A 22295-nucleotide genomic window follows, 5' to 3' on the forward strand; every position below is an offset into this window, starting at 1 on the left:
CTATGAAGTATGAAGCTATTCTCACAAGTCTGATACTAGTTATGCCCTAATGAGAGAAAGAGCTATCTCATAGGATGAGTGAAAGCTACCACTCGGGTAGAAAGAGCTACCACCTCGAAAGTGTGAAAGCCACCTTAGCGGCCGCTTTGGAAAGGGCTATCTTAGAGGATGTGTGAAGCTACTACCATCTTTTAAAATTTGTATCACTTTTGTAGATAAATAAGTCCCTTGTACTTAGAACTTTGAGGAGTATAACTTGGGTTGTTTTGAGTGAGTTCACACACTTACAAAGAGAAGAAACATGAAGATGTGGCTGCCGTTGTGCCCTTCCAACTAGTGAATTGACTTGAATCTTCTTGGAAGTTGGCACACATCTCCACGTTTATAAACTCCTCTCGTGTCTTGATCCTTGAATTGAACAAGAACTCCCAACATTATGTCTTTATAGCCCATATTTGCTTCCTTTTTACTCTTCAAGGCATTCACAACCTATATGCATAAAAGAACACCAAATACACAATATGAGACATAAACCATAGTAAAAATGATGCTCAATGCATGTAAAACATATATAAAAATATGTCTACTCAAGCATTTATCAAACTCCCCCACACTTAAGTCTTTGCTTGTCCTCAAGCAAAATTAAACATTAAACTCATGGAAAGAAAAAAGAAGTGCTTGGCCTTAGGTTCACCAAAAGAGTACAAGAATAAAATTCTACAGTCATGGAGAGAATCAAACACTAGACAAAACAATCAATGCTCTAGCAAACAATCCAATCAAAAATGAATGTGATAAAATCCGAATGCGTGTGTGTGTGAAAAACTCAACTCATTTCAACACAATGTGCACTACCAAATTCTTATTAACATGGGACTTACTTATAAACAGAAAGAATAGGTAGTAGCTTCACACAACCTCTAAGGTAGCCCTTTCCCAAGATGCCTCCCGAGTGGCTTTCACACTTTCGAGGTGGTAGCTCTTTCTACCAAGGATGGTAGCTTTCACACATCCCATGAGATAGCTCTTTCTCTCATTAGGGCATAACAAGTATCCGTCTTATGAGAGTAGCTACATACATCATGGATGGTAGCTCTTTCCACCCCCTATGTACAAACAATTTCCAATTCTTTTTTTTTTTCAAATTTTTCGGATTTTTTTAAAAAATAAAAACTAGCACACTAAAGTCCCAAACATAATGAACTAGAGTCTTCATAGGTCTAATGAGCGAGAAAAAGTGCACAAAAGAGCAATCGGAGAAAAAAATATTCAATAAAATTGGATGAAAAACTATAGCATGATAAAAATCCATGTTTATAACCTCCAAAAAAACTAAGAATTAAACTCTTAACTCTAAGGTGAACATTCATTGGCAACAAGAGCATGCTCATGAAAAACACAAGTAAAAAGTCATATATAAGGTGAACCCTCCCCCACACTTAAGATGTACATTGTCCTCAATGTACGCATGCAAGCACAATAAAAATAATAAGAATGGAAGCATAATGTGTGTGGGAATGCAATTAAAAATAGGACTCCCCGAACTCCCTCATTCTTCGTTTGGTGAAGCCTAACTCATGGGTGTATGTGTTCATCGGGTTTGTGAAGCTCACATGACCATGTAACAATATCACATGATCATGTCTATGACTAAAAACACCATCAACATCACTCTCAAGGCCATCCGCACATAGACAAGGGGTTCGGTGAAGCTCAACAAAAATAGAAAAAGATGTACGCGTTCTTATAAGTAAACACATGAAGCACAAACTCGCACAAACAAAAACAAAAACACAAAGTTAACTAAAGTCTATAAATAAAAATAAAAATAAAGAAAAAAACTATAAATGAAAACAAAAAGTAAAAGAAAAACTAAAGAATCATGAGTGGGGACGCCTCAAGCATCAACGTCGTCTTACGGTGTTGCCGGTGTGCCAAAAATAATGTTCTCATCCAAGGTTAACCGTATGAAATACAAGCATTTCGGAACAAGTTTTTTGGTCCTTGGTGTCATACCTGCAAATAAAGCTTCAAAAGAAGTCGGGTTAAGCATGAATTTGATGAGTACAGGGCTCCACGCGGGCGTGGAGGGCAAGCCAAGCACTTTTCTGGCCTTATTGGGTACTTTTCCAACCCACGCGGGCGTGTGGGGAAGCCACGCGCGGGCGCGTTCTGGTCTCGGCCAGGGTGCCACGTGAGTGCGTGGCGCCAGCCCACGCGGGCGCGTGGGCTAGGAGCACGCCCGCGTGGGAGCGCAGCCGAACGACCAGCCCTGCCCAGGCGGGCGTGTGGGCCGGCCACGCGCCTGCGTGGGCGCCTAACCATTGCCAAGAAGCCATGATTGGGCTCCAACGCTTCCAAAAATTTCGGATCCATACATTCTAAAGTGTTTCTACAAGATTTTCCATAAAAAAACAACACTTATAAACCAATAAAAACTCTATGGATTGGCAAAAATAAGGGCATAGAGAAGATAGGGGAAAATGAAGTTTACGGAGCAAATCGGTGAAGGAAACTTAATGCAAATGCCGGCAAAAACACTTTTTAAATCTCCAAGGAGTTGATGAAAAATTAGTTTTTTTCGCTCAAAAGTTCAGATTCTTGAAGATGGAGAAGTGGGAGAAGATGGGTGTAAGTGGTGAAGATAATGAAAAAGTGACCCCTCATAATCTTATAAGCCACATGGGGGTGTGGAAATTCCACACCCCGCGTAGGTACTGTACACGGCCGTGTGGAAATTCCACACGACTGCGTGAGCTACAAAATTTCTGCAGACAGTCCACGCAAGGCTCCAAACTTCAAATTAACACTAATTCTTCAACTATAAACATGAATTACACCCTCAACCATGCCACATACACGAAAATCAATTTAAATCACCAAAATTTTCCATGAAAACTTTAACACCAACAAAAATTCATCAAAGCACGCACTCATGAATTTATTACTGCAGAAATGGAAATCTAAACTAGAAAACAATTAAAAACTTGGGTTGCCTCCCAAGTAGCGCTTGTTTTACGTCACTAAGCTTGACGTACCTCTTGCTTACATTATGGAGGCTTGAAAAGAGTGTGTTCCTCCCGACTAGACATTGCATAGCTACTTCCTTTAAACCAAATATCAGCTTGCCGGGAAGAAGTATTTGTTGGAGAGTCCAACCATCTTACCTTTGGCCTCCAAGGAAACAATTTGGGTTTTGAATTGTCCAAGCTTAGCACAGGTGGGTCATTGGATGGCTTCAATCTCCTACCCACATCTTCTTCCCTAACCAAAACCTCTCTCTTGCATTGTAAGAGTTGATCAATCACAAAGAAATATGCTTGTTCCATAACCTTAGGGTTTGCTTCTTCTAATGTATTTTCAACTTGAGAGGAGCATGACACTAGCAAATCCCCTTGAAAAATTTTTCTCGCTCACAAGCACAATCTTGATCACACAATCCAAAAATCTCAAAATGATATTCAATTTCTTGTTTTTTTCCTTTTTACGCCCTCAATGTAATCAATTTGCCCAATTTCTTCCATGTTGTTCATGGCCTCATCATGTCCCGGAGATACTTGCCTTGCTTGTTCAAATTCTTCTTTTTTTCCTTAGCAAGCATGCCCAAGATCTCTCCTAATTGATGCTCAATGTTTTTAATGGAGACCTCGTGACAACTTAATGTGGCCTAAATATTTTGGAAACGGGCATCGGTTGCTTCAATAAATCTCTGTAGCACTCTTTCCAACCGAAGTACATCTTCTTCAACTTTCTCATCCCATTGAAGTTCTTGTTGAGGTGCTTCCCATTGTTGTCTATCAATATCCCACAATAGTTCTGGGTAGCTCCTTTGATTTGAATGATAGTTGATGCGATATGGATTGTGTTGTTGATGAACATTGACAAATTGATCAATTTTTCTAGTGAGAGCATCAACCTGAAAATATAAATCTACAACTGGATTAATCATCATTCAAGTTCCATGCAAGAAAAAGTAAATAAGACAAAATAAAACAAAATAGAATGGTGGAAGAAGATAGAGGGGAATATGATGAAAACAAAATAAAAACCGATGAGAATGATGGAAGAAAAAGAAAGTGTGGAATAGACAAAATAAAGAAAAAGATAAGTGGCTAGAGCAACAAAGTCCTAGCATTCCTAGTATCCTGTTCCCCGGCAACGGCGCCAAAAACTTGACACGCGTCCGAATATGCGTGTATGTACCACAAGTGTACGGGTGTCGAAGTAATAATTACCCCGGTGAGTGGGCAGTCGAAACCACAGGGAACAGGGCTACTAGTACTAACTTGTTCTCTGCTTTCTAACCTAATGATAAATGGAAAGGTGTGGTGATCTAATGTGCGAAGAAGTGAATACCGGAGATGAATATGCAAGGGTTAAATGGATGGAGATCTCAATCAGTAAAAGTGGGGTATTCGGGCAATGCTACCCCTAGGATTCATGTATTAGGTACCGAATAAGCAAAGTGTTTCTATGATGAGTAAGTTAAGTCGTGGAAATCCAAATATAATCGGATCCGGCCTCCCGATAACCGATACTAGTCCCCTACGAGGTCCCGGTGGAGAAATCGCTCAATCTCAACACCTCACACCACATATGACTGCAATGCACTCTAGGGATTCCAAGAGTTGTATCCGATTCCTAAAGGTTGATCCAACCCTAATTCCCGGCGAAGGATCCTAACCCTCTACAAGGTCCCGGCGGAGAAATCTCTCAATCTCACGCCTCACACCAAATATGGTTGCATAGAGCTTAAGGAACGGAGATAGAATACACTCAATCGGAAGGGAGAGGGGACACTACAATATCTCATGACTCACCCTCTCAACCCTCTTTAACCTTGAAGTTCTAACTCTAATGGAGACCTCTCTTACATCAAAGTAACAAATCATGCAAATCCAATCAACCACAAGGATTAATTAAACAAGCAAGCAATGAGAATACAAGATTAAAACTTAATCAAACTCGGATTAAATAGAAACACTAAGTAAATCCACAAAAGATGAGAATCCTAGGGTTCACAAGCCCAAATACCCTCTAGGGTTTTAGCTCTCCATGGAGCAACATACAAAACACACCATCAATGAATGAAAGTAGATTAAAACCATAGAAATAAACCCCTTATATATGAACTGATGGCCTTGATGGAGAGCTTCGATGTCTTGAAGGACCCACTCCGAAGCTAGGTTCACCGGTGGCTTCCTTGATGCTATGACGGAGGAGGAATCGATCAAAGTTGGTGATGAAGCGCCTCCAAAGCCGCAAAGACTTCCTTTCCAAACCCTAGCCGTCTCACCCCTCAAGAGCCGCACAAAAGATGAGAAAGAATAGGGCAAAATGGCTATTTATAGGCCTTAGATCGCGCCTGTCACATGCCCTCACGCGCCCGTGTAGATTTTCCACTCGGCCGCGTGGGCTGCAGAAATTTTCACGCGGGCGTGTGGAATTTCTACGCCGGCGCGCGAACAGTAATTTTGATACAGTGCTGCTAAAGTAATTTGCTAGAGTACTTTCACAAATCGCGGTCCAATCACTCTTCTCTTGAGGCCACATGTCCGTGCACACGTCCATGTGGTAGGCTATAAAACTTTTCTTCATGGATGTATCTTTGAGAGGTCTTGCAATCTTCACAAAGAGAAGAAACATGAAGATGTGGCTGCCTTTGTGCCCTTCCAACTAGTGAATTGACTTGAATCTTCTTGGAAGTTGGCACACATCTCCACGTTTATAAACTCCTCTCATGTATTGGTCCTTGAATTGAACAAGAACTCCCAACATTATGTCTTTATAGCCCATCTTTGCTTCCTTTTTACTCTTCAAGGCATTCACAACCTATATGCATAAAAGAACACCAAATACACAATATGAGACATAAACCATAGTAAAAATGATGCTCAATGCATGTAAAACATATATAAAAATATGTCTACTCAAGCATTTATCATAAGGCCTTCTCCAAATCATTCATTTGGGTCTCCAAACCTGAAACTCTATTTTCCATGTTTGGTGTTTGCTGTTGTTATTGGAAACCCGTTGGCCCCATGGCCTTTTGTGGACCTTGGTTGCTCCACGAGAAATTTGGATGACTCTTCGAACCCGGATTGTAGGTGTTGCTGTATGGGTTTTCTTGATTCCTCATAGCATTACCTACAAAATCGACATTCTCAATCGAAGATGCATCACCAATAGAAATTGGGCAATCCGAGGAAGCATGTCTTCCACCACACCCGGTGCAAGTAGTCATGGCCACCTTTTTCTTTGAAGTTAGGAGATCTGACTTCTTACTCAATAATTCCACTTGAGCCGCCAATGAGGTTACTCCATCTATCTCATGGAGGCCGACCACATTTTTCTTCTCCCTAGCATTCCATTGGTAGTTGTTTAACCCAATTTCTTCAATTAGTTGACTGGCCTCACTGGGGGTCTTACTACCTAAGGTACCTCCTGCTGCCGCATCCAAGAGTTGCCTTGTACTCGGATTTAAACCATTGTAAAAGGTCTAAACAATCATCCACTCTGAGAATCCATGTTGCGGGCACTTTCTCAGGAGCTCCTTGAACCTTTCCCACATCTCAAATAGAGACTCCAATTCCATTTGTACAAAGGATGAGATCTCATTCCTAAGCTTTGCATATTTTCCGGGAGGGAAATAACGGCCAAGAAAAGCTTCTACCATCTCCTCCCATGTGGTAATTGATGCTCTAGGTAATGAGTGTAGCCACTGCTTTGTTCTCCCTTTCAAGGAAAATGTTAAGGCTCTCAACTTGATGGCATCATCCGTTACCCCATTTATCTTAAACATGTCGTACACCTAGAGAAAGTTCTCTATATGACTCTTTGGATCCTTGATAAGGTCCTCTTGCGTATATCCTGCAGGTGCAAGGGTTTGTCAAAGTAATAACCCTGGATGAGCGGGTATCGAATCCACAGGGAGTAGGGAATAAAAACACTTAATCCGCTTCTTAGCTATGTGAAAGATCAGTAGTGATAAGTGTGACAATGATTCAATTCTCAAAAGTGAAAACGACAAGTAAGAGAGCACGAGTAAAAGAGAAGGTAAGGCAATCAATAAAGATCGGGTACTCGGATAATGCTCCGCCTAGGACAATCGTTTCAAGTGCAAGAACCCTTTATTATGCTTCCTAATCAATGCAATGGTGAATCGTGGAAATCCTTAAATACATAGTCCCAAATCTAAGGTCAACTATGCCTAACTCTTTACATGTCCCGGAGGAAAGATTAGATAACCTCTTAACCTCTTACTCGAATCGAGTTGCAATATAAGCTCTAGGGATTCCAAGTGATAAATCTCTTCCTAATTATAGACCTAACCCTTTGGTCCAGGTGGAAGGTCCCTAACCACGATTAAGCCCTAGATACTAAGATCACCTCAACGCTTCACTCTGTTGGACGCGCAACTAAGCCCCAAAGGAGGGTCATCCCTTACACCATTCACTCTACTATGGCCGCAAAGAACTCGAGAAACGGAGGTAGAATCTATCACGTCGGAGGGGAAAGGGGACGCTACTGTATCCCTCGACTCACCCTCTCAACCCTTTCCAACCAGCTTTGTCTAACGCTCGTGGTGTGTCACTCACTCACAAGGTTACCAACAAGAACTCTCCATCCTAGTGTCACTCTAGGGGAAATGTTCATACAATCAAGCATTCAAGGTTGGAGCTCACAACACACATCAATTAATTGAAAGCATAATAAAGAGATTCAATGAAACCAATACATCCTAGGGTTCACTAATACCAAAGTACCCACTAGGGGTTTAGCTCTCCATGGAGCTAAGTACAATCAATGAAATAGAATGTAAAAGCAATGAATCCATAGAGAAACCCCCTCAATAGTTGTGTAGATGGTCTTGTGGAAAGTCCTCTACTCGTCGTCCAAGGATTCCCTTGTCCGGTATAGGATACGCCTCAACAGAAGCTTCCCTACCAACCTTCTTCCAAAGGAATGACAATGTCAGAGCCGTAGAGCCTCTCCAAAACTCTAACCAATACCTCTCAAAACCCTAGCCGAAACCCTCCCTCAAGTTGCTGAATCCCTAGCTTTCACTCTTCCTATGAGATAGCTCTTTCTCTCATTAGGGCATAACTAGTATCCGACTTATGAGAGTAGCTTCATACTACATAGGTGGTAGCTCTTTCCACCCAACATGTAAAACAAACATGAAAACTATTTTTGTTCCTTCTTTTCATCAATTTTTTTTTCAGAATTTAACATAAGAAACAACTATAACTAGTCCTTTTAACATTGAACATGAGTTTCCAATAGAGTTTAAAGAGTGAGCAGTGCACTGAGTGTAAATCTTGCAAAAATTCCTAAAAATTCAAATAAAACTAGAGCATGAAGATATTCCATGTTAAAAATTCTCCTAAACTCAAGAATACAATCAATGCAACTAAGGTGAACCGCCATTAGCTAAGTGAGCATGTATATCAATCAAGAAAGATAAAAAGGATGTGTGCACTATGAAACTCCCCCACCCACACTTAAGTTGTACATTGTCCCCAATGTACACATGCAAGCTCACTGATAATAGATATCATTCAAAAGCAAATGTGGGAGAAGCACTTAAAACAATACTCCCCTGATTCCTAGTGTTGTGTTTGATGAAGCTAAATCCTTGGGAGTAGTGTTCCAATGGGTTGTGAAGCTCACACAGTTAAGTGCCAAAGCACTTTAGCCGTGCCATAACAAAGTCTCAATTCCCAAATGACAAGACCATCTACACGCATATACGAGGGGATTCAGTGAAGCTCAATAAAACAAAATAACTCGAGTATATATAAAAGATAGACAATGAATACAACTCGAGATGCAAAATGAAAATAAACTCAGAAGGAGAATCCTTTTTGAGTGAACAAGTCTAAAATAAAATGCTAAACAAAGAAAATGCAGAAAAATAAAGTCAAATATTGGTGTCTTGCTCAGTCGGCCCCTCTGCTACTGTTGGTGGTGGGGAAACATAAGGTGGATCCACCGGTGCTGGTATGGGAGATGGGGTGCAGGAGATGTCGAGGGGGCCTCAGGAGTCCTCAGTCTCAAGACAAATGAGGAGGCGACGTCTCGTTCTAAGATCTACTGTAATATGTCGAACCGTGCCATGAGCTCTGTGTACTGAGCGGCTTGCATGGCCCTGATCTCAGAGACCTCTGTCCGCACCACTCCTAAAGCATTCTCGAGCCTCTCAAAGCGATCATGAGCTCGAGATGGTGTAAACAAATGTACGGGGGGTACGTTCTCCGCCGCTGGAGGTGCCTCGGTCTCCATTGGTATTGACTGAGGCTCAACACCTTTATCCTCGAATACTATATTCAGCACATAAACACCATCTGGATATTTACTGACCAAACCCATGAGCCTCATTGTCTCTAACCCAAGTGCTGCTGGTATTATCGTCTTCTCGGCTGCGCTGATTGTGTCTCGTAGACCCATCCCCAAAATGAGTCTAGTAATGTATGGACCCGAGAAAATGACACCTAGTCTAGGATACTATTTTTGACGCTTCAAATACTCCGCTAAAATGTGCCCCAGATGGACCGGCTCATTTCGAACCATGGAGTATAAGTACAGAAGTTCTTGCTTGTTTATGACTCCCGTGCTATCACCACGACCATTTACTGACCTGCTTATGATGGCATGAAGATATCTGTAACTAGGTCGAGATAAACATGAGGCATTAGACACTCCTGGTTCAATTGGAAGACTCTCATACTCCTCAGTCTCAGTATACACCTCATCATATAGACCAAGTCTAGTGGAGAACTGTGTGACACTCATACTATGATGTTGCCCAAAAGCTCTGAATTGAATAGCGCCGACACTATCAAAATGAGCATAAGAGCGGTCGAACTCAAATGAAGCAAGCACCTCTAAAGTGAGTGAGTGGATAGTAGGATCATGAATATTCAATAACTTGGGCTAACTACCGACCAATAATAGTTTCTCGACCTCATCAGCCATGTTATTTGCTAGTTGCACCTTCCTGAGTGACCCAACATCTGGGATTCGCGTTTGACCAAACTTAAGCTTTGCTAACCGCTGAAACTGAGCTCGATGCACAGGAAGTGTGAATTCCATGACTTCCGGCTTAGGGGCAGGCCCTCTATGATGTTTAGTAACTGTCTTCTTTGATCTAGTGGCCATACCTGCATTTATTAGAAAAAGAAAATCAATCAGTTTCATTCAGACTGCAGGAAAATAATAACGTACGACCGTGCGGAAATTCCACACGCCGGTGCATTTTCACGGGGCGTGGAAAACGCACGGCCCTTGTAGCCATTCTTCCAGCTACACCCCTATCTCACTTCAAGATCTTCTCAAAAACAAATCATAAGCATTTTAGTAAAAAATCGATGTGCATTATCCATTTTAATCGCGGGTAATCAGCTAGACTCAAAGGAAGTCGGTGACTAGAGGAAACAAATGCTTACTGACGAGTTGAAGCTAAACACCCCTACAATTTGCACAATGCACAATCAATCGATTCAAAGACAACAATAGGAGGACAGGAGAATGTTGGAAAATGTTCTTTGGGCGGCTTAGGGTCAGCTAAGGAATAAGGTGTGACCAATGTATTGGGAGAGCAGACAGTCTTTTAATTCCAGGAGATCTACACGGGCGTGCGGGAATCACCCACGCCCGTGCGCCCTCAAACAAAGGTTTCACAGGGGCAGACGCACGCCCCTGTGGCTTCGCTGGATATCCGAGAAACTATCCTAAGTGCTCCGCACACCTGTGCAGGACTTACGCACGGTCGTGGACATTCACAAGCTTAACTGACAGGGGTAAGTGCACGCTCCTGTGTCTTCTCGGATTAGAGTGGACTCCTCTGCAGAGATTCGCACGGGCGTGCGAAAATTACCCACGCCCGTGCGGTTTTCACAAGGTCAGCCACAGGAGCGAGTTCACGCCCCTGTGCGCTCTCAGAATAATTTGACATTCTCTGCAGGAAATCACACGCCCGTGTAGAAATTACCCACGGGCATGAGATATTCGTATGGTCATTCACAGGGGCAGCCACACGTCCTTGTGCATTCTCTGGATGAGCTCGCAATACAAATCCACGGGCGTGCAGAAAGTCCACAGGCCCATGAGTTTTCACTGGATGCCTTAGAAAAACCTGCAGGCTCTGCAGAAAGTTTCTGAACATGTTACTCACTCAGAGCCTGCTAAGTATGCAAGTTTTACCAGTGAAAAACATGGAATAAAGCTCAAACGACACAACTTCGCCAATTCAACATGAAAACACACGATGAATACACAAAGCCCACAAGAAAATCTCAGCAAAAGCATCCAAAAATCAAGACACCAACACTTAACAAATTATTCATGCAAACAAACTAAACTAGAAGATAAGAAACAGTAAACAATTGGGTTACCTCCCAAGAAGCGCTTGTTTACGTCACTAAGCTTGATGTACCTTGCCTTACCTCACGGGGGTTCATGGAGGAAAAATACTTCTCTATTGTCACTACAAATCTCTCCGCTATAGTATGGTTTCAGCCTATGTCCATTCACCTTGAATGTGCCCTTCTCCGGATGGTTAATCTCAATAGCTCTATGAGGTGAAACTTCAGTTATGGTATACAGACCAGACCATCTTGATTTGAGTTTCCCCGGGAATAAACATAGATGAGAGTGGAATAGTAACACCTGATCGCCTGTTTTGAAGTCCTTCGGAATCTTAATATGCTTGTCATGCCACTTCCGAATTCTTTCCTTATATATCCTTGCATTCTCATATGCCTTCATCATCCATTCGTCTAACTCGTTGAGATGTAATATTCATTGCTCTCCAGATTTGTGCAAGTCAAATTCATCACTTTAATTGCCAAATATGCTTTGTGCTCTAATTCCACCAGTAAATGGCAAGATTTTCAATACACTAAATTATAGGGAGTGGTCCCTATTGGGGTTTTGTATGCTGTTCTATGAGCCCAAAGTGTGTCATCTAACCTTTCGGACCAATCTCATTTCCCTTGTTCCACTGATTTGGTTAAGATTCTCTTGAGCTCTCTGTTTGTAACCTCTGCTTGCCCACTTGTTTGCGGATGGCAAGGAGTAGCAAGACGATGATGAACTCCATAACGCTTTAACACTTTCGCCAATTGTGTGTTACAAAAATGGGTTCCCAGATCGCTAATGATAATTCTTGGAGTTCCAAATCGAGTAAATAACTTCTTCAAAAACTTCACCACAGTTCTTGCATCATTAGTTGGAAGAGCCTGGGCTTCCACCCACTTGGAAACATAATCAACTGCTACCAGAATGTATTGACTGCCATTGGACTTTGGAAGTGGTCCCATGAAATTAATTCGCCATACATCAAACACCTCACAAAATTGCATAGGATTTTGAGACATCTCGTCCCTTCATGATAAGTTTCCAGCCCTTTGACAACTATCACATCGTAAAATGAATTGATGAACATCTTGGAATAAGGTCGACCAATAGAACCCATTGTCTTAAACCTTCTCTGCAGTTCGACTTGATGCATAATACCCCCCACTGGGCCTGAATGATAATGCGCAATGATGTTCCAACCTTCCTCCCTAGAAACACACCTTCGCACCACCTGATCTGCACAAATACGGAACAGGTAATGATCTTCCCAAAAAAAATTCTTAAGGTCACTGAAAAATTTCTTCTTCTGTTGAAAGCTTAAACCCTACTTCAATACCCTTCATGACAGATAATTCACAAAATCTGCAAACCATGGAATATCTTTTGATTCTGATTTCTGTACCGCATACAGATGCTCTTCAGGGAAGAAATCATTAATTTTCTTGCTTGCAGGTTCTTGCCCCTCACAATCTTCTAATCTCGACAGATGATCTGCAACCACATTCTGTGTCCCCTTTTTATCTTTTATTTCCATATCAAATTCTTGCAACAATAATATCCACCGAATCAATCTCGGCTTCGCATCTACCTTGTTCATGAGATAACAGAGTCCAGAATGATCTGTGAACACTGTGACATTAGATAGGATGAGATATGGTCTGAATTTATCAAAAGCAAACACTACTGCTAATCATTCATTTTCAGTAGTGGTGTAATTCTCTTGTGCACTTGTGAGAGTCTTGCTAGCATAATAGATCGGTTGAAATTGCTTATTTCTACTCTGACCCAAGACCGCTCCCACTGCATAATCACTAGCATCACACATTACTTCGAACGGCTCATCCCACTTCGGTGTTGTCAGGATTGGTGCTTGCACTAACTTTTTTTTTCAGCAAATTAAATGCATTCAGAAAGTTGTTTTCGAAATCAAAAGGGGTATCCTTCTCCAAGAGTTTGGTCAATGGTTGGGAGATCTTCAAAAAGTCCTTAATGAACCTTCTATAAAACCTGCATGACCCAAGAAACTGTGGATCCCTTTGACAATCATAGGTGGAGGAAGCTTTTCAATTATCTCAATCTTCGCCTTATCCACCTCCATACCTGCCTGGGAAATCTTATGTCCAAGGACAATGCCTTCTTGCACCATAAAGTGACACTTCTCCCAGTTGAGGATGAGATTCGTCTCTTCACATCTCACTAATACTCTTTCCAAATTATTTAAGCAAGCATCAAAAGAGTCCCCGAACACTGAAAAATGATCATGAAAACTTCCATAATATCTTTGAGAAAGTAATCAAAAATAGCCGTCATGCAGCGCTGGAATGTTGTAGGGGCGTTACACAAACCGAAAGGCATTATTCTATAAGTAAAAGTACCATAAGGGCAAGTAAATGTGGTTTTCTCCTGATCTTCTGGGGCTATTGGGATTTGAAAATATCCCGACATGCTATCAAGGAAGTAGTAGAAATGATGCCCCGCTAGTCGTTCCAACATTTGGTCAATAAATGGCAAAGGAAGGTGATCTTTCCGAGTGACGTCATTCAGTCTTCTATAGTCAATGCAAACTCGTCAACCAGTAACTGTCCTAGTTGGGATTAACTCATTCTTTTCATTCTTTACTACTGTCGTTCCTCATTTTTTCGGGATAACTTGGGTCGGGCTCACCCACTTACTGTCGGTTATGGGGTAGATGACTCCTGCATCTGATAAGTGCTTGTGTGATATGAATGCGAAGCATTTTTTCCTTATGTTGAGCATTACTTTTCTCGGGTTTTTACATTAATATGTGTGTTTTTATGTTACTTTTATGTAGGTAGGATTATGAAACTAATTATGAAGGAAAGAAGCCAATGTGGATCACAATGCACCGATTTTGGAGGAAATCTTGCTAAGGTTCAAACGCGAAGATATAAGTTGGGTGCGAGATGCTAGAGTGTGTGCCAACTTCCCCGTATTTGAGTTTGCACAAGCATTTGGAGGGGCACAAGGGCAGTCACACTGAAGCATTTTGAATTATGCACATAGAACAAGATCTCCATCAACTTATCTGTCATTGAAGAAGCAAAGCGATCCACGACATAAACGTCTGCCCGTTTATGTCACCTCGATGAAAAGTGGATTTGAGAGTATTTTTTGGCATAGTACTGTTCACAGCCGGCCGAAAATGATAGTTTTAGAGAATCCACACGGGCGTGTGGAAATTACCCACGCTCGTGTGGAAATTCCGCATGGGCGCGTGTACCGTCCACGCCAGTGGAGTCGCCCGATTCCAGCCCTATTTAAAGCCGATTCAGCTCTGATTTTGGAATTCTTTTCTCCATCATTTCCCCAACTTGAGAGAGGGCTTCGGCTAGGGTTTTGAGGGGTATTGGCTAGGGTTTTGGAGAGGTTCTACGGCTCCGATATTGCGCGTCGTTTGGAAGAAGGTTATTGGGAGAGCTTTCGTCGGCATCAATCCGGTGAGGTGTATCCTAGGCCGGACAAAGGATCCCTTGAGACGACTAGAGGACTCTCCACAAGACCATCGACACGACCAACGAGGGGGTTTCTTTATGGATTTATTGCTTTAACATTCGATTTCTTTGATTGTACTTAGCTCCATGGAGAGCTAAACCCCTAGTGGGTACTTGGGTGATTGTGAACCCTAGGATGTATTCATTTCATTGAACTTCTTTATTATGCTATCAATAAATTGATGTTTATTGTGAGTTCCAACCTTGAATGCTTGATTGTATGAACATTTCCACTAGAGTGACACTAGGGTTGAGAGTTCTTGTTGGTAACCTTGTGAGTGAGTGACACAGCACGAGCGTTAGACAAAGCTAGGTTGGTCAGGGTTGAGAGGGTGAGTCGAGAGGTATAGGAGCATCCCCTTTCTCCTCCGACGTGATAGATTCTATCTCCGTTCCTTGAGTTCTTTGCGGCCATAATAGAGTGAATGGTCTAAGGGATGAACCTCCGCTGGGGCCTAGTTGCGCGTGCAATGGAGTGAAGCGTTGAGGTGATCTTGGTATCTAGGGCTTAATTGTGGCTAGGGACCTTCCGCCTGGACCAAAGGGTTAGGTCTATAATTAGGAAGTGATTTATCACTTGGAATCCCTAGAGCTCATTACAACTTTATTCGAGTGCGAGGTTGAGAGGTTATTTAATCTCTCCTCTGGGACATGAATAGAGTTAGGCATAGTTGACCTTAGATTTGGGACTATGTAAGTAAGGATTTCCACGACTGACCATTGCATTGATTAGGAAGCATAATATAGAGTTCTTGCACTTGAAGCGATTATCCTAGGTGAAGCATCATCCGAGTACCCCATCCTTATCGATTGCCTTACCTCCTCCTTACTTTTGCACTCTTACTTGTTGCTTTTAATTGTTGAGAATTGAATCATTATCACACTTATCATTGTTGATACTCCACATAGCTAAGAATCGAATTAAGTGTCTTTACTCCCTACTCCCTGTGGATTCGACCCCGCTCACTTGGGGTTATTACTTTGACAAACCCGTGCACTTGCGGGATATACGCAAGGGGACCTTGTCAGCATCCAAAAGTTTTATTACCTCCGCCTTGACAACCTCCTTCATATTCGGGTTCAATCTTCACTGAGGTTGGATCACAGATTTGTATTCATCCTCCATTAGTATCTTATGAGTGCAGAATGATGGATTTATACCCTTAATGTCGGAGATCTTCCATGCAATAGCTGTTTTGTGCTTTTTCAACATGCTAACAAGCTTATCCTTCTGCTCCGCAGACAAGTTTGAAGCTACAATCATAGGAAGTTTAGAGTCCTCCATTAAGAATACATATTCTAAATGTGTTGGAACAGTTTTAAGCTCAAGTTCTGGTGGTTCAACAATTGATGGGCGTAAGGTGCCCTCCTTCAATCTATCAATCTCCTCGAAATCATTTATCTCATATTCACAGTTATTCTCCTCTTCTTCCACCTGGGTACCTATTTCTTTACAATCTGCAACGGATACCAATGTGTCCATTTCACATAGTTCTGCTTTTGAAATAGCAACTCCCACTGAAAAGAGTTCTTGCCTTTGGTATTGATAGGAAGAATCAAACTGAGCAAGGATTCTTTCCACACTTTCCTCAAACTGATCACTCATTGATACCGACGTGGATCTCTGAAACTGCTTTATCACATTATCTAATTCACAGTTTTGCCCTTGAATCCTGACGATGTACTCTTCAACTGATTCTTCTATTGGCTGTTGAGTTGTATACTGCTCATGATGAGAATAACACGGTATGTCGTGCAATGCAACTGTTTGAACTTTCTGCTCCATGTTTTCAACCATTCTCATGATAGTGTCAAATGACTCAAACATGTTAATCATTTCTGCAATAAAAAAGAAATAAGGAAAAGTCAGAACAATGATAGAATAAGAAGATACGAAATAGAATGTATGGTAAAATAGCTAAAAAAATAAAGTGCAAAGTATCTCTAAACGCCTACTCCCCGGCAACGGCGCCAAAAATTTGACAAGGTCCCCTTGTGTATATCCCGCAAGTGCAAGGGTTTGTCGAAGTAATAATCCCAGATTGGCGGGTATCGAATCCACAGGGAGTAGGGAATAAAAACACTTAATCCGCTTCTTAGCAATGTGAAAGATCAGTAGTGATAAGTGTGACAATGATTCAATTCTCAAAATTAAAAACAACAAGTAAGAGAGCACGAGTAAAGGAGAAGGTAAGGCAATCAATAAAGATCGGGTACTCGGATAATGCTCCGCCTAGGACAATCGTTTCAAGTGCAAGAACCATCTATTATGCTTCCTAATCAATGCAATGGTGAATCGTGGAAATCCTTAAATACATAGTCCCAAATCTAAGGTCAACTATGCCTAACTCTTTACATGTCCCGGAGGAAAGATTAGATAACCTCTTAACCTCTTACTCGAATCGAGTTGCAATATAAGCTCTAGGGATTCCAAGTGATAAATCTCTTCCTAATTATAGACCTAACCCTTTGGTCCAGGTGGAATGTCCCTAATCACGATTAAGCCCTAGATATTAAGATCACCTCAAGGCTTCACTCTGTTGCACGCGCAACTAAGCCCCAGCGGAGGGTCATCCCTTAGACCATTCACTCTATTATGGCCGCAAAGAAATCGAGGAACGTAGGTAGAATCTATCACATCGGAGGGGAAAGGGCACGCTCCCGTATCTCTCAACTCACCCTCTCAACCCTCTCCAACCTAACTTTGTCTAACTGATAAGTGCTTGGGTGATATAAATGCGAAGCATTCTTTCCTTATGTTGAGCATTACTTTTCATGGTTTTTACATTAATATGTGTGTTTTTATGTTACTTTTATGCAGGTAGGGTTGTGAAACCAATTATGAAGGAAAGAAGCCAATGTGGATCACAATGCACCGATTTTGGAGGAAATCTTGCTAAGATTCAAACGCGAAGACATAGGTAAGGCGTGAGATGCTAGAATGTGTGACAACCTCCTCGTATTCAAGTATTCCGACTTATGCACATAGAACAAGATCTCCATCAACTTATCCGTCATTGAAGAAGCAAAGCGATCCACGGCATAAACGGGTGCCCGTTTATGTTACCTCGATGAAAAGTGGAGCATCCACACGGTAGCAGTCACTGTAGCAAATAGTGTAGCAGTTACTGTTCACAGCCGGCCGAAAGTGACAGTTTCAGAGAATCCACACGGGCGTGTGGAAATTACCGACGCCCGTGTGGAAATTCCGCACGGGCGCATGGAGCATCCACGCTCTTGTAGTCGCCCGATTCCAACCCTATTTAAAGCCGATTCAGCCCTGATTTTGGTATTCTTTTCTCCATCTTTTCCCCAACTTGCGAGAGGGCTTCGGCTAGGGTTTCGAGGAGTATTGGCCAAGGTTTTGGAGAGGTTCTATGGCTCCAACATCATCATTCCTTAGGAAGAAGGTTGGTAGGGGAGCTTCCGTCGAGGCATATCCTATACCGGATGAGGGAATCCTTGGACGACGAGTAGAGGACTTTCCACAAGACCATCGACACGACTATCGAGGGGGTTTCTTTATGGATTCATTGCTTTTACATTCTATTTCTTTGATTGTACTTAGCTCCATGGAGAGCTAAACCCCTAGTGGGTACTCGGGTATTGTGAACCCTAGGATGTATTTGTTTCTTTGAACCTCTTTATTATGTTTTCAATTAATTGATGTTTATTTTGAGTTCCAACCTTGAATGCTTAATTGTATGAACATTTCCCCTAGAGTGACACTAGGGTTAAGAGTTCTTGTTGGTAACCTTGTGAGTGAGTGACACACCACAAGCGTTAGACAAAGCTAGGTTGGAGAGGGTTGAGAGGGTGAGTCGAGAGGTACAGGAGCGTCCCTTTTCCCCTCCGACGTGATAGATTCTACCTCTGTTCCTGGAGTTCTTTGTGGTCATAATAGAGTGAATGGTCTAAGGGAGGACCCTCCGCTGGGGCTTAGTTGTCCGTACAACGAAGTGAACCATTAAGGTGATCTTAGTATCTAGGGCTTAATTGTGGGTAGGGACTTTCTACCTGGACCAAAGGGTTAGGTCTATATTAAGGAAGAGATTTATCACTTAGAATCCCTAGAACTCATTACAACCTTATGCGAGTGCGAGGTGTTGAGATTGTTCGATTTCTCCTCCGCGACATGTGTAGAGTTAGGCATAGTTGACCTTAGATTTGGGACTATGTAATTAAGGATTTCCATGACTCACAATTGCATTGATTAGAGAGCATAATAGAGGATTCTTGTACTTGAAATGATTATCTTAGGCGGAGCATTTTCCGGGTACCCCATCTCTATCGATTGCCTTACCCCCCTTCTTTACTTTTGCTCTCTTTCTTATTGCTTTTATTGTTGAGAATTGAATCATTATCACACTCATTATCATTGATCTTTTATATAGCCAAGAATCGAATTAAGTATTTTTATTCCCTACTCCTTGTGGATTCGATACCCGCTCACCCGGGATTATTACTTTGACAAACCCGTGCACTTGTGGGATATACGCAAGGGGACCTTGTCAATAAACCTTATTCCTATGTATGGACCTAACTCTTTAGTCCGGGTGGAAAATCCCTAGCCACAATTAAGCCCTAGGTGCTAAAATCACATCAAAGCTTCACTCCATTGCACTCACAACTAAGCACCAGCGGAAGGTTACCCCTTAGCCTATTTAATTTACCATGGCCGCAAAGACCTCTTGGAACACAGAGGTAGGATAGATCACACCAGAGGGGAAAGGGGAAGCTCTACTATCACTCAACCCTCTCCAATCTAGCTTGGTCTAACTCTCATGGTGTGTCACTCACTCACAAGAGTTACCAACAAAAACTCTCAACCCTAGTGTCACTCTAGGGGAGTATTCATACAATCAAGTCTCAAAGATTGGAACTCACAATAAATATTAATTAATTAAAAGCATAATAAAGAGATTCAATGAAATGAATACATCCGAAGATTCCCAAATACACAAGTACCCACTAGGGGTTTAGCTCTCCATGTTGCTAGATACAATCAATGAAATCAAATGTAAAAGCAAAGCATCTATAGAAAACCTCCTTGTTAGTCATGGCGATGGTCTTATGGAGAGTCCTCTACTCGTCGCAAGGGTCCCTTTGTCCGGCCTAGGATACACCTCACCCAATCGGTACCGACGAAAGCTCTCCCACTAACCTTCTTCCAAACGGCGCATGATGTCGGAGCTGTAGAACCTCTCCAAAGCCCTAACCAATACTTCTCTAAACCCTAGCCACCATCCTCTCTCAAGTTGGGGAAAAGATAGAGAAAAAAATGCTGAAATCGGCTTTTAAAGGGCTGGAATCGAGAATCCACACGCCCATGTGGGCACCCCTGTTGATTTTTCACACGGGCATGTGGAGTTTCCATAAGGCCGTATGGATTCTATGTTTTCCTGTTTTCTAGGCTAGCTGTAAAACAGTGTTGCTGTGGTATTTTTGCTATAGTGTTTTCTATAATACCTACTACAGTACTAGCCTGAAATACTCCAGAATCCATACTTTCATCGAGGTAACGCAAATGGACACACATTTATGTCATCGAGGTAACGCAAATGGACACACATTTATGTCATGTATCACCTTGCTTCTTTTATAACGGACATGTTAGTGGAGATCTTGTTTTATATGCACAAGTCAGAATGCTTGAATGTGACTGCCCTTGTACCCCTCCAAATAGTTGTGCTTACTTGAGTACAAGGAGTTTGGCACACATTCCTACATCTGGAACCCGACCTATGTCTTCGCGTTGGAACCTTAGCAAGATTTCCTCCAAATTAGTGCATTACGACCCACATTGGCTTCTTTCTCTCATAATCGGCCCCACAACCCGGCCTGCATGAAAGTACCATAAATACACCCATATTAGCATTAAAACCAGAGAAAAGTAATGCTCAACACAAGGAAAGAACACTTCATATTCTCATTGCACAAGCACTTATCATTCTTGTAATTGTACACAGTGTGAGGTGTTGAGACTGAGAGATTTCTCCACCGGGCATAGTGGAGAGTTAGTCACGATTGACCTTAGTTTGGGATCGTGTACTTTAGGATTTGCATGACTCATTAAGCATCAGTGAGGAGCTTAATAGTTGGTCTTGCACTTGAAGCAATAGTCCTAGTGGGAGCAATGTCCGGGTGCCCCACTTTCTATCGATTGCCTTTCCTCTCATTTTATTGCGCCTCTCATTCTCACTTTCTTTATTTCTTTGCATATTGATTTTGTTCACACTACTATCGATTCATCTTCATTTTAGGTAAGTAGCAATCTTTGTATTTCCGATCACTATTCCCTGTGGATTCGACTACCCACTCATTGGGGTTTATTATTTCGACAAACCCATGCGCTTGTGGGTCACACACAAGGAGTGTGCAGTTAGTCATGGTTTACCATAGGTTTGGGACTGTGTATTCTAGGATTCCATGACTAATTAAGCATTAGTTAGGAAACATAATAGTTGGTTTTGCACTTGAAGCAATTATCGTAGGAGGAACATTGTTCGGGTGCCCCCACTTTCTATCGATTGCCTTTCATCTCATTTTTATAGCGTCTCTCTTCCATCTTCTTTCTTTATTTCCAATTTCATTGACTTTGTTCACACCACTATCAATTCATCTTCATTCTAGTTAAAAAGCAATCTTGGTGTTTCTGATCACTATTCCCTTTGGATACAAATACCCACTCACCAGGGTATTGTTGCTTCGATAAACCCGTGCACTTGCGGTTCACACTCAAAAGGACATTGTTAAGTTTTGGCATCCTTGCCAAGGAATAGGCATTATAGAAACACTTTGCACTTTGCTATTTTAGCTACTCACCATTTATTCTGTTTCACACTTCTTATTCTTCCATCATTCTGATTTGATTTTCCTTCTCTGGTTATAGCTCTAGGTTATGGCCAGAGGGCACCCTTCGATATTGGTTGAAGGAGATCTTGAACTTGAACGAACACTTTGTAGAAGGGGAAAAGAACCTGTGCAAGAACAATCAAATCAAGCTAAGGTAAAAGGTGAAGGGTCAGAAAATATGGCAGAATAGAAAAGCAGCAGAGGACACTGTCAGATTATGCCAAACCCACAATTCTGGGCACACGGTCTAGTATTATGAAGCCACCAATTACAGCTCAGATCTTTGAGTTAAAGCCAGCATTCATCCAGATGATACTGTACTTGGCACAGTTTAATGATTTGGCCGATAAGGATCCGAACAACCACATCGAGAACTTCTTGGAAGTGTGCGACATGCTTAAGATTAATGGAGTTACGGATGATGCTATTAGATTGAGGGTCTTCCCATTTTTCTTGAAGGAGAGAGCAAAGCAGTGGCTACATTCATTACCGAGAACATCAATTACTACTTGGGAGGAGATGGTAGAAGCTTATCTTGCCCGATATTTTCCTCATGGAAAATCTGGG

At 41.9% G+C, this 22295-nt stretch overlaps 1 non-coding gene across 1 annotated transcript; it reads left to right on the forward strand.

Annotated features, from left to right (window-relative positions):
• The first annotated feature begins 6521 nt into the window (after nt 1-6521).
• Nucleotides 6522-6628, forward strand: LOC120274403. Its single transcript, XR_005540925.1, has one exon. It is a non-coding gene; the product is annotated as a small nucleolar RNA R71 (small nucleolar RNA).
• The last annotated feature ends 15667 nt before the right edge of the window (nt 6629-22295 follow it).

Source organism: Dioscorea cayenensis, chromosome 12 (genome assembly GCF_009730915.1).
Source record: "Dioscorea cayenensis subsp. rotundata cultivar TDr96_F1 chromosome 12, TDr96_F1_v2_PseudoChromosome.rev07_lg8_w22 25.fasta, whole genome shotgun sequence".
In the NCBI taxonomy this organism is placed as follows: Eukaryota; Viridiplantae; Streptophyta; class Magnoliopsida; order Dioscoreales; family Dioscoreaceae; genus Dioscorea; species Dioscorea cayenensis.